The sequence below is a fragment of the Rhea pennata genome, chromosome 2 (genome assembly GCF_028389875.1).
Source record: "Rhea pennata isolate bPtePen1 chromosome 2, bPtePen1.pri, whole genome shotgun sequence".
Lineage (NCBI taxonomy): Eukaryota > Metazoa > Chordata > Aves > Rheiformes > Rheidae > Rhea > Rhea pennata.
The window spans coordinates 63,894,600-63,905,331 of record NC_084664.1 but is presented as its reverse complement, the minus strand read 5'-3'; the positions used below and the strand labels follow the sequence as shown (position 1 = coordinate 63,905,331).

Sequence of the window (10,732 nt, the reverse complement as noted above, 5' to 3'; positions counted from 1 at the left end):
AAGGAACTCCACATTCCATGATGTTCAGCCTGATTCTTCTGAATTAAGTATAGTAATACAGCAAGAATCTGCCTACTTGAAAGAAGAGTCTCTAGCTCAATAATGAAAATGAAGAGATGCTGAGACAATACGCAATCTTGTATTACAACAGCAGCTTCCCCTGGTTTCAGCCATCATGACAACTGAGCTCATCCTGCCCCTACAAGTAGGATGACCTCTGATCTATTTACTCTGTTTCGAGTAGGACAAAATAGATAGATGACTAAAGAACTTAGCAGGTAAAAAGATGAGTTTTTTGAGATAACTTTTTACTATGTTTTGAAACATATAGTATATAAAAGAGCTTTGAAAAGGAAGAAGGGTATTTACACTAAATAAGCTTTAGAAAATACATTCTTTTTTTTTAAATACAGTTGGCAAAATAGGCATTGCTAGAATTAATTCTAACTTCATTATGTTCTCTCCAGTGGGCTAAGAAAGCCATGTTTATGTGGGGCAAGGTAATTCTCTCACCAGAGACCTTCAATGTCAGAAAGAAGGAGCAGTGGAGAACAGTGTGCTTTTCAGAACGGCTTCAATTTCCTCTGTATTCACTTAGAATGCAATAGCTTGGGTTTGGCTACTGCATATCTTCCAGAAAGTCTTCCAGTCTTCAATTCTTTCAGCATTTTGCTCCAATGACTCTGCTTTCCTGCTATTTTTGTGTGCTTTGCTACTATTTTGAATGTGCCGTTCTTTAACTGGTCTCATCCTGAATTTCTCTGGAAAAAAAGCCCTTTAGAGAATGAAGGTACCAATTCCTCAGAAGCTGCTCATCAAAAATCCTTATTACAAACAACAGAAAAACAAGCAAAAGAAGTCCTTCTGTTTTTTTTATTTATTCACTAATAAAAAAAAAACTAATTCAGATGATTGAGGTGTAGGTACTTACTTAGAACTCAGTTTATAACAATTTGAGTTTTGTAACTCAAAATTAAATATTCATCTCCATTTTCAAGAAGGAAGAACCTTTGCAAGAGCCTGTAAAACGTTTTCGGGTATTATCTTCCCTCTTTTTGTTTCTATATTCTCTTCTGTCTTTGAGTGGCTTTTGCTCTGTGAACTTGTAGTTCTAAAGTGAGTTGTTTTTTACCAAGGTGTGTTCTACTGTTGAAATATCTCAGGCAATTTCAGAACCCTTGTAAACATATGCAGTTGCTTATATTTTAAGCAGTGACTATTCACATTTTTAAATTACTGTAAGACCTAGTCAAGGATTTCAGGGGGGTTGTTTCATTGAGGATGTATGTGGTAATACAGAAAAAAGCTAACATATTCCTAGAAATATTAGATGAGTACAAAAAAAGTGAAGAAAGGTTTCACTATCTCTGTAACAGATTTAATTGTGACCATAGCAGAAATTTTCTATCCAGTTGTGGAGCCTACAGTTCAAGAAGTTCAAGAGCCACAAAAATGCTTTATGAATTAGAAAATTTCTCTATCTTGATGAATTCAAGTGGTCCATGTGTTAGATTAACGTGGGAAAAAATAAGGAGTGAAAGGTTTGTGGCTTAAATGGGAATAGAAATGTGATAACTCAAAGAGCTCTTACGTCTAACAAATTCAAGAATATGAAGAAGCAAGATCATGCCTAGTAGAGTTAGACTTGCTGAAATTCTAATTATCACTCTTAAATTAAACAGATTACAATTAATTCTTTCACATCTGTTTTTCCACTGGCATCGAAAGTTTTTACTAAAAGTTACACTCTGGTTCAAGCAGTGATCTCTTTGTCTCTTTGTGGTATCGGTTCTTTAGAATTCTGTTCTTTAAAATTGTATCTGTTCCAGAAAGTCAGAACTGAAATGAAGCGTATAAGCTTAGTTTTTAAGTAAATATTTTCCCAAAATTTTCCAAAATCTTCATTTCCACTCAAAACTTGAAAAGAATTGATGAAACTTTGGAAATTTTCTGTGAAAACAGAATGTTGGTTTCCATGTATCTTACCAGACTTTCAAAATAAATCTCCTTTAAAAATTGTATACTGAAGACATTATGAAAATCAGATTTTTAAGAGCTCATCACAGTGAAGCAATCACCCATTAGGTCTTCACAGAATTTAGCCTTCTCTCTTGATTTCTGTTTGTAATATTTACTGATGTTTTTATGCTATCAAAGAGTAATTTTAAGTATGTTTGAGCTATTCCTGCGCCTTTATAATACGAGATCTGTCTTCCTTAGCAGATGTTCTTCTTTTAATTCATTTGTGATATATCCACAACAATATTCAGTGCATTTTTAAGGCTTGATGGAGGGAAGCCAAATTTGAAGGCCTAGGATTTTCTGTCTTGAATGTATTCAAATATTCTCCTACTGCATACACAATTTCAGTCTTTAGTTTGCATGGGGATTTTCCCTTTTTGGAGTGCTCTGTGCTGCACATTTCACCATGAAATGCTTAGTGCTTATCCTTTCCTTTTGCTTTATAAAGATTAGAAAATTTTTTAGAAACTCTGCAGATTCTGTGGTCATCTACAGAAAAATGATCATACCTTTCTGCTAACCTCAGCCTTTCTCTCAGCTGCCTGGTTTATGTGGTAGGGCTCAGAGGCTTTCTGCACATTCGTTATCCATGCAGCTGTTACATCTTAGCAGCCTATGCTGCTTCACATTGGAATGGTTTCTCTCTGCTATACTGAGAGTGCAGGTGTACCAACGCGCAGCAATACCAGCCTAGATTCAGCTGAACTCTTGAATCCAATCAGGTTCCCAGATCCAGATGCTCTTTGGAGAAAATCTGAATGTTTCAGCTTGGTTATATGGTCATTTCAAGTTCAATTTGTAAAAGCCATATACATGTTATGTAATATTCTAGTCTATGACGTTCTAGGCTGATTTTTCTGCTGATCCTTCTCTAGTCACCCATGTGCTAAGCTCCATGTTCTTACTTTTTTGGAGGTAGAATCTGAGAGATGTCTGGAATTTGGACACAGCAGCTTCTCTTTATCAATGGCTTATTATCTAAGTTGAAAAATACTTCTCTTCCCTTTGAGATTCTGTGAATGAGCTGATGGACAGGTCTTGAAGAAAGGTCTGCGATCTGTGTAAATGGCTTAGTAATGTTCTTTCTCATATATGTTTTATATTTGTTTTGATTTGAGCATTCAGAACTACAGAAGATTGTGGGATGTAGCTTAGCAGGAGGACATCATTTCCCCAGCAAAGGGACTGTGCTAGAGACCGAAACAAGTGATGCTTACAAGAGCCAATTGAGAGAAAAGGAGGCCTGGGGATAAAACAGCTAATTTTTCTGGTGTGATTGGCAACATTGCCTCCCTAAAGGCAGACTATGGAACACAAGGGTTCACATGCTTAGGGTCCTATGCAACATGAGACAGGAGAGAGAAAGGCAGAAAATTAATTTGCTAGCTCTAAGAGTGCTTGAGCAGGAGCACTGCACTATGGTGTTCCAGTAACCGAGTAGGATCGTTTGCCACTGATGTATAACAGCAAGGAAAGAGCTGGCTCCACATCAGCTCCAAACCTTAAAGAATGAGGCCATTAAAAATAATGATGCTCACACATATAACCATTCTGAAGAAAAGTGGTAGTTATCAAAATGGTACAGCTCTGCAGAAGATAAAGAGGGAGGAATAAGAAAAAGCAAATCTTGGGCAAATAGACCATAGGCAGATTCTGGGAGACATCTTACAAGGCAGGTAAGGAATTAAGTTTCCAAGTGGAGATTGACCATAGGTTTCAATTTTTGCTTTGGTATATACATTTCTCTCTTTCTTATCTTGAGGAAAGTGGATTTGGGGACTCTTTCCCAAAGCAGAGGTTTTTTTAAAGAGACCTGGCTCGGGGAAGAGAGGGAATGTCCCCCAGGAGACACCAGAGCTGTAAGAAAACAGATAGAGTTCCCCAGATAAGAGGGGTGGGGAGGAGCTTAAATCCTCCCAGCAAAGTAGGAGCTGGATGACTGAAGAAGAGGGGGCTGTTGCATCATGTGATAACTGGAATTTCAGAAAAGCCACTAATGCAAAAAGTGCCTTTCTTTTGTGCAGATTCTCAAAAATTTTAAAACCATTTTTATTCCCAATGAAATCTAAGATTCTGAAATTCTCCATCAAAAGGAAATAATAAGGATCAGGCAGCCAGAGACCTAAGAAAAAGAGGAGTTGCTGTTTCCCCTTTTCTCCCTGTCATCATTGCAGGGACCTCCCCTAGAAGAGCTATGCTGTATGATGCACAATATTTTAAATTGTTGGCTAGCACTTTTCTTTGTATGTCATTTGTTATGCATATTGTGCACAATTAGTCCACTGCATGTTTGTGTAAAGCTATACCGGCAGTCTGGCTCAGCTCGAATTGCCACTGTCCATAATGGCAGATTTTGCCTTCAGATTTCAAGATCAGCCCTTGTACTCTGCCAACAGTCTCTGATTTGTGTATATACTGCTTAAAAAAATGAGAGATGAGAAATGGAAACAGCAAATGAGATGTAACTTTATCCACGTGCAAATGGATCCAAGGAAGTGCAGATCATTTCAATTAACATAAATATTTTTTTATCCTGCCTAAGAACACCACTGTTTTGAAAAACTCTCCTGATCACTCATTATCAAATAACACTTTGTATGTAAAAATAAGCTATTCTAAATAAATAAGATATTGCAGAGATACCACTTTGCAAGGAGTGAAAGGAGAAAGGTTTTCTGGTGCTTGTGATACTGATACCAAATACTATTACTTGAACAAGCAATTAAGTGTTTTCCAGGTAAAGCACTTCTGAGAGCGGTTGCAGATTACTTACAGTTCTTGCGTACCTTCTTGTATTTATTATTATCAAAATGCAGTCAAGCAGCGACACCCAGTGGCTCCAAAATTCTTTTTCATTTCCAATCAGGGAAATCTCATTTGTATCTCTTGATTTCAAAATCCAATGTTATTCAGGATAGATAAATAATCCCCTGTTGAAAAGGCAGATGGAATTTGGTAGCTCCATATAGTAATCTGGAGTTCCCTGCCTGACTAGCTGGCTCTAAGTGAAATGATCTGGCTTCAACAGAGATGGAAGCTACTCAAATCCATACGTTAAGAGGCTTCCTTGAGAAATCCATGGCCGTATCCACTGCAGCTAAGCCTTTAAAGCAAGCTTTTGGACAATTAAGGCCTTCAAATCTGTACTTCAAATCTTCCACCTGTCAAAGAATGAGAGTGAGGTTTTTAACCACTTCTGAAGCCTTGGAGATTCACAGATGAAAAACAGTATGTAGGTGCAAAATATTATGAATATTTATAATACTAGCATAAATAAATGGGAGGTGGTATTAATACTGGAGGTTAAGAGACAGCTTGACATTCTGAGAGTCAGCTGTAAACTAAGCCCAGAAATTCTGCCCAAAATACAAGTTTTCTTATCAAATTTGACTGAACTATAATTTCCTCAGAGGCATACTTTGAAAATAAATTGTCTGCCTTACATGAGGAGAAAATATAAGTCTTGTTTTGCAATTGCTGTATCTTGGAGACAAACAAACATGGCACCTTACTTTTTTGAATCATATTCTTGCTTTATCAAAATAAGAAAAACATTTCAGTCACATTGATGACAGTAAGAACAAACTATCAGATCACCTAGCCTTTGAAAATCTGGTTGAATAGTAGTTCTCATATGGCCAGTGATTTACAGCTTCTATGGACACAGCATGATGTTGTCTTACTAATGCCTGTTTTTTTCCTCCTCTTCATTAAGGCGTAATATATTTAAATTATCTATCAACTGAATAAAGCTGAGATAAGATCTTCTTTGAGGGTATAGGTAATATTTTACCACTAGATGTTACCAAGTGGTTTTGGAAGAAGAAAAAACTACAGTATAATAAAAACAAGCCAACATATGCTAGACAGGTCAGCAGGTGAAAAGTTAATGGGTCTGAGAAAAAACTGGTTTGAACATTGCTGTTTCAGTCCCACTCAAAGTGCGAGAAGCCTCTTTACTTCCACTTCTGGCCTCTTCCACTCTGACTGCTCAGAATCTGGTACTTTTGCTCCCATTTGAACGGGGGGTGGGGGGGGGTAGGTTTGGCTTCCCCCCCCCCCCCCCCTTTTTTTTTTTAGTTGATTGAGGTTTCAGGGATTTTTTTTTCCTTCCCTCTTAGCATCCTGGTTTGCCTGTCCTTAAGGCTCCACCTACACAAAGACAGATCTGATTTCCTGGAAACGTACTGAAAGAGGTTTTGTCATTGCACTTTGAGGAAACCTACAGTTCAGTCCAACTACACTTCAATATGAATTTTCAAAACTTAAATTTAAAGACAATCATTGCAAAAAAGCACCACTGCCAAATATTAATCTGCCATTGGAAAGCTGAATTAATTGATATTCAGGAACACCCTTCCCCAGGCAAATGATTTTTATACAAAGTTCAAATAATTAGAAAAATACAAATTTTAGCTTCTTGATTCAAGAGAAATGAATCATGAGAAAGTCAGAATAAGCCCCTTAAAATATTAGACCTTTACTTCTGCAAAACATTTACTGGAGTCTGCAGTGATTGATAAATAGATATAAAGGATTATCTTTTAAAAAAATGAAAATAATGGAATGTCTAACTCCATTCCCCCCCCAAAAAAAAACCAAAAAAAAAACAAACAAAAAAAACACTGCAGATCTGACATATGAAGATGGAAGAGCCAATTTCAAATTATGTTGTATTCCTGGAGCACTCCACCTGAACACAGAACATATTGCATATTATTATTATGAAATTTCTCCAGTATGAATCATTCTCCTAGATAATTAATTTTCCTTAAATCTGAGATTTTTTTCTGGCAAATTCCAGATTGTTTTTTAGACAGTCTCTAGAGTGAAGTCACCTTTATAAAACTGATTAAAAATGATGTGAAGACAATATACTGGTATTTACCAATATTGCTATTTGCAGAATGCTTACTATTCTGTTTGATAGTACAGTAAAAGTGTTCTACAGCTCACCCAAGGACCTGCAGGGTTTTACATGAACTCATTCTGAATTATTGACCTCTGTGAATGAAGCTTCCCAGTAGTGCATAAGAGAACACACAAAACTTCAGGCTATTGCAGTATAAATCTATTCCTTAAGAAGAATAAGAGGGGGGGAAAAAGCAACAAAATCTTTACTGCTCTAATAATCTATGTTAACATTTTGATCTCAAGGTCCTGGAATTTTTCTTGCATCTCTGTAAACCTCACTAAAGTCAATGTTATTTTTCTGAGCAGCAATACTGAGTAAAGATAAATACATATTTATTTTTAACACACACTAATATCTTCAATTTCTGCCAATGTGCTAACTCACATGATAGAAAGCAAATGTTTTTTATTTTTTTACTGACATGGATATGATTGCAGAGTAGCATACAGCCTTTTAACAAAAGGACAATAATCCCGGTTATTGCCAAAATTTTGAGTTAGTATTCCAGCACCAGCGCGTTCACACTCAATCTCCTGCAGGACAGTCTTACTGCTACGGGAACAGGCTGTGACAACCGAGCTCCCAGGCTGGGCAATATTCATCATTGCCTTCTTAACTTTGTAGTGGCTTAACTTGAAAGCTTTCCCCTGACTGTTTTCATTCTGAAAAGACTCTTTCTGAATTTTGGGGACATGCTCTGGCAGAATTAGTGCCATGGTGCTCAGCCTGCAGTACTTGTGATGGCTCTGGGTCAGGCCACTGAGCAGGCAGGTGTCAGCAGGCGAAAGAGTGATGTAGTTACAATGGCAAACTTCTCCTGCCCAGTCCTTACGTTATGGCACAGTTGGGAAAAAAAAAATACCAGAAGAAAGGTTGCTGTGGTGATACGGCATCACGTTTAGCATGAAAGACTTTCTGTATGAGTAACAAATAGTAGAGAATTCGTAAACTTCAGTTCAGGAGGAATGATTAATCAGGTGTTTAAGTATAAATGCTACAGTATCTTCACCTGTGGTTTTCTGCATGTGGATCCTGTAACTCTTAAGGTTTTAGCAGCAAGTAAAGGGTCCAAGAAGTCTGAAATATTCTAGGGTTGTGAGGGTTGGACAGGGGAGAAGGAGTTCTTCCATTTGTTTTTAAAGAGAAAGTTTGAATGGAATTATTAAGGAAAGGAATGTTATGGACTACAGTTCTGATTTAGCATGCATCCACTTTTTTAGAATGTATGTTTTTATGCAGCAGGTGAGATCTGAATTGCTCTTGAGGCTTTCTTTGCATTTAAGTGGTGTGTCATTTGTGGTTATACGCAATATTGAATTAGCTAGGTTTATAACAATTTTAAGCATTTCTGAAAGGAATGTTGTTCCTATTTAATAATTTGTTCTCTCAACCTTAACTTCAACTTACTGAAATACTTTGTGTATAAACTGTAAATACCTACATGTTTCTTCTTATGAAATCCATTTCTGACTAGAACAGAAAAATAAAAAAAGAGGCCTAATAGGACACAGAGAGTAGACAAAAAAAATCCGGAAAACAGAACAAGAGGATCTCCTGGGACATCTGGTTAAAAGTAAGTCAGACACTCTTTCAAGGAAAAGAAATTGAGATGGAATGAAGAATTAAATCTATCTTTCCATTTCAGCTTCCTGATGGTATGTTAGATGTACAACACTTTGGTATTCTTTTACTAAAAAGATCAGGATCCATCTGAGTCTCAATCTACCACTTCCTTGTTCCACATTAAAGTGTTAATTAAAAGTAGTGTAGAACATACAAGTTTAATTAGATTCTTAGTCTCACCTACTACACATTGATATTTTTGTCAGGGATCACAAAATAGTAGCACAAAGCCAGTAGACTATTATGTGATTTTCTAACCACCTGTCCAACTAACAACTTCACCACATCCAGCATGCTTTCACGTGGCATTATTTGGTGACAAAGAATTTCAAATCTGTCTAAACCATGTATGCGTAAGCCTTAGAAAATATACATCATAAAACATTTACACTTCTAATCATATCATACCATCTAGCTACAATTTCAGTTCACATACTGAACAGGCAATTTTACTTCCTGGTTCCTTATACTATTCTTATAACACAGTCCTTAGTGAGAAAGTTGTGTTTCAGGTCTTGTTAGTCTTAAAGTCATTAAAACAATACACAAAGCCATTTCCTGGTGAATGGGTCTTGTAACACTTGTCTTGAACATAGTGGTAGAATCTAGGGAATAATGAGAATAAATGTGATAAATGGTAACTGAACTACTGCTAAATGTAAAAAGCTGTAAATCACTGCCTTCAGTGAAGTGGTTCTCATTTACAGAATATCTGAGTATTGTTCAAAAGGTTAGATTTTCTTTTATGAGGTCTTTCCATATACCAATGTAAAAGAAGGAAAAAGTTACATGAGCTCTTGTATAATTCTAGTTCAGGTGTATTCCTGCTGTTTGTGCCAGCAAAAGGTCATGAGTGACACCTGAACCCATGAGATTCAGGCCAGTTCTAATATCTGCATGCAGTTAAGTTATTTGCTTACAAAAGTCAGCACGTCATCACTGCTATTGAAATGAACAGCTTTTGAAGATACAGGAACATGCAAGCATGTTTGCAGTGGCTTCTTGTTTGGAATCCACTTTGGGGGATAATTTGCAAATGACTCAGCAAACTGCAAAAAGTACCTTTGTAGAAAACCAGCACAAGGTTAGTTTCATCAAACACGTCAGTCTAAAAACTGCAAAATGAAAAAGATGATAATAACACAATTTCAGCAGATTTTATTTGGTTCCAGATTTCAGGTTCTGGAGCATTGTTCCAATGGCATCCTAGTATTTATCAGGCCAAAATGGTTGCATAAGGAGTTGAGGCCAATAATACCATTACTAAATCAAAATGAACTATTTCAAAATTGGAATCTATAGATTGATTCAATTTTAGACTGTGAGTATTTTCAAGTATTTTAAATCTGACATTTTTCTGGAAAATAGCAATATGGAAAAGTCATTTTTATATCTTTCCCTTTACATAATAGTGTAATAGTACATACATACAAGAATACCTACATAAACATATGAAAATGTATATATATTCTCAAAAGATAAATATTTATTGAAATTATATTTTAATTAAAAGTGATCCTTCATTCTAAGAAGGACGATTGTTATGGCCAATGGATCTTATACCATTTATTGACTGTCATACAAGGAAGAGCAAAGCATTGGAAGAGCAAGACATTTCCTGGCTAGCCTAAGCTGATAGGCCAGTCCTGCCTCTTGGCAGTACTCTCCTTCCATTCCCTTGCACTAGCACATGTATTTAGGTGGCTGTAAACAAGATAAGACAGTAAACTAATGTCATTATTAATGACTAATTATGACTAATGTCATAATTAATAAGTTTTTTTTTCTTTTTTTGACGTTAGTGTTACAGAGCCTATTAGTTCATAAGCAGAGGTACCTTTCATTGCCACCAATGCCTTCAGCCATGGCTTTAAGGCCAGGGTTTCTGGGACCTCCTACGTCTATCACTGTCAACAGTTTACAAAATTATGAGCTGAAAATGGTTCATCAGATACAGAACATATAGAGTTAGAACTGAATAAGAAAACTTGTGTTGGTTATATTTAAGAATAGTTTCAGCTTACTTTCTCCTGGATGCTGAAGCTGGTGTTGGTCCTGCGTGCAGACTCCAGTGCTCTAAAAAGCAGCCCCTTGGCTTTGAGATCGCCTACAAATAAAGAAAAGGGCTCAGGCACACAAGACATACACTATCTGCATGAATAATTTCATGAA

At 36.5% G+C, this 10,732-nt stretch overlaps 1 long non-coding RNA gene across 1 annotated transcript in view; it reads right to left on the bottom strand.

The window, feature by feature from the left end:
• Nucleotides 1-5,050: 5,050 nt before the first annotated feature.
• LOC134136193 (uncharacterized) overlaps nucleotides 5,051-10,732 on the bottom strand; it is a 30,174-nt gene continuing 24,492 nt past the window's right edge. Inside the window, exons 2-4 of the long non-coding RNA XR_009957450.1 lie at nucleotides 10,585-10,667; nucleotides 9,623-9,675; nucleotides 5,051-5,183 (exon numbers count right to left, since the gene is read on the bottom strand). This is a non-coding gene — a long non-coding RNA (uncharacterized LOC134136193). The remainder of the gene's footprint in view (nucleotides 5,184-9,622; nucleotides 9,676-10,584; nucleotides 10,668-10,732) is intronic.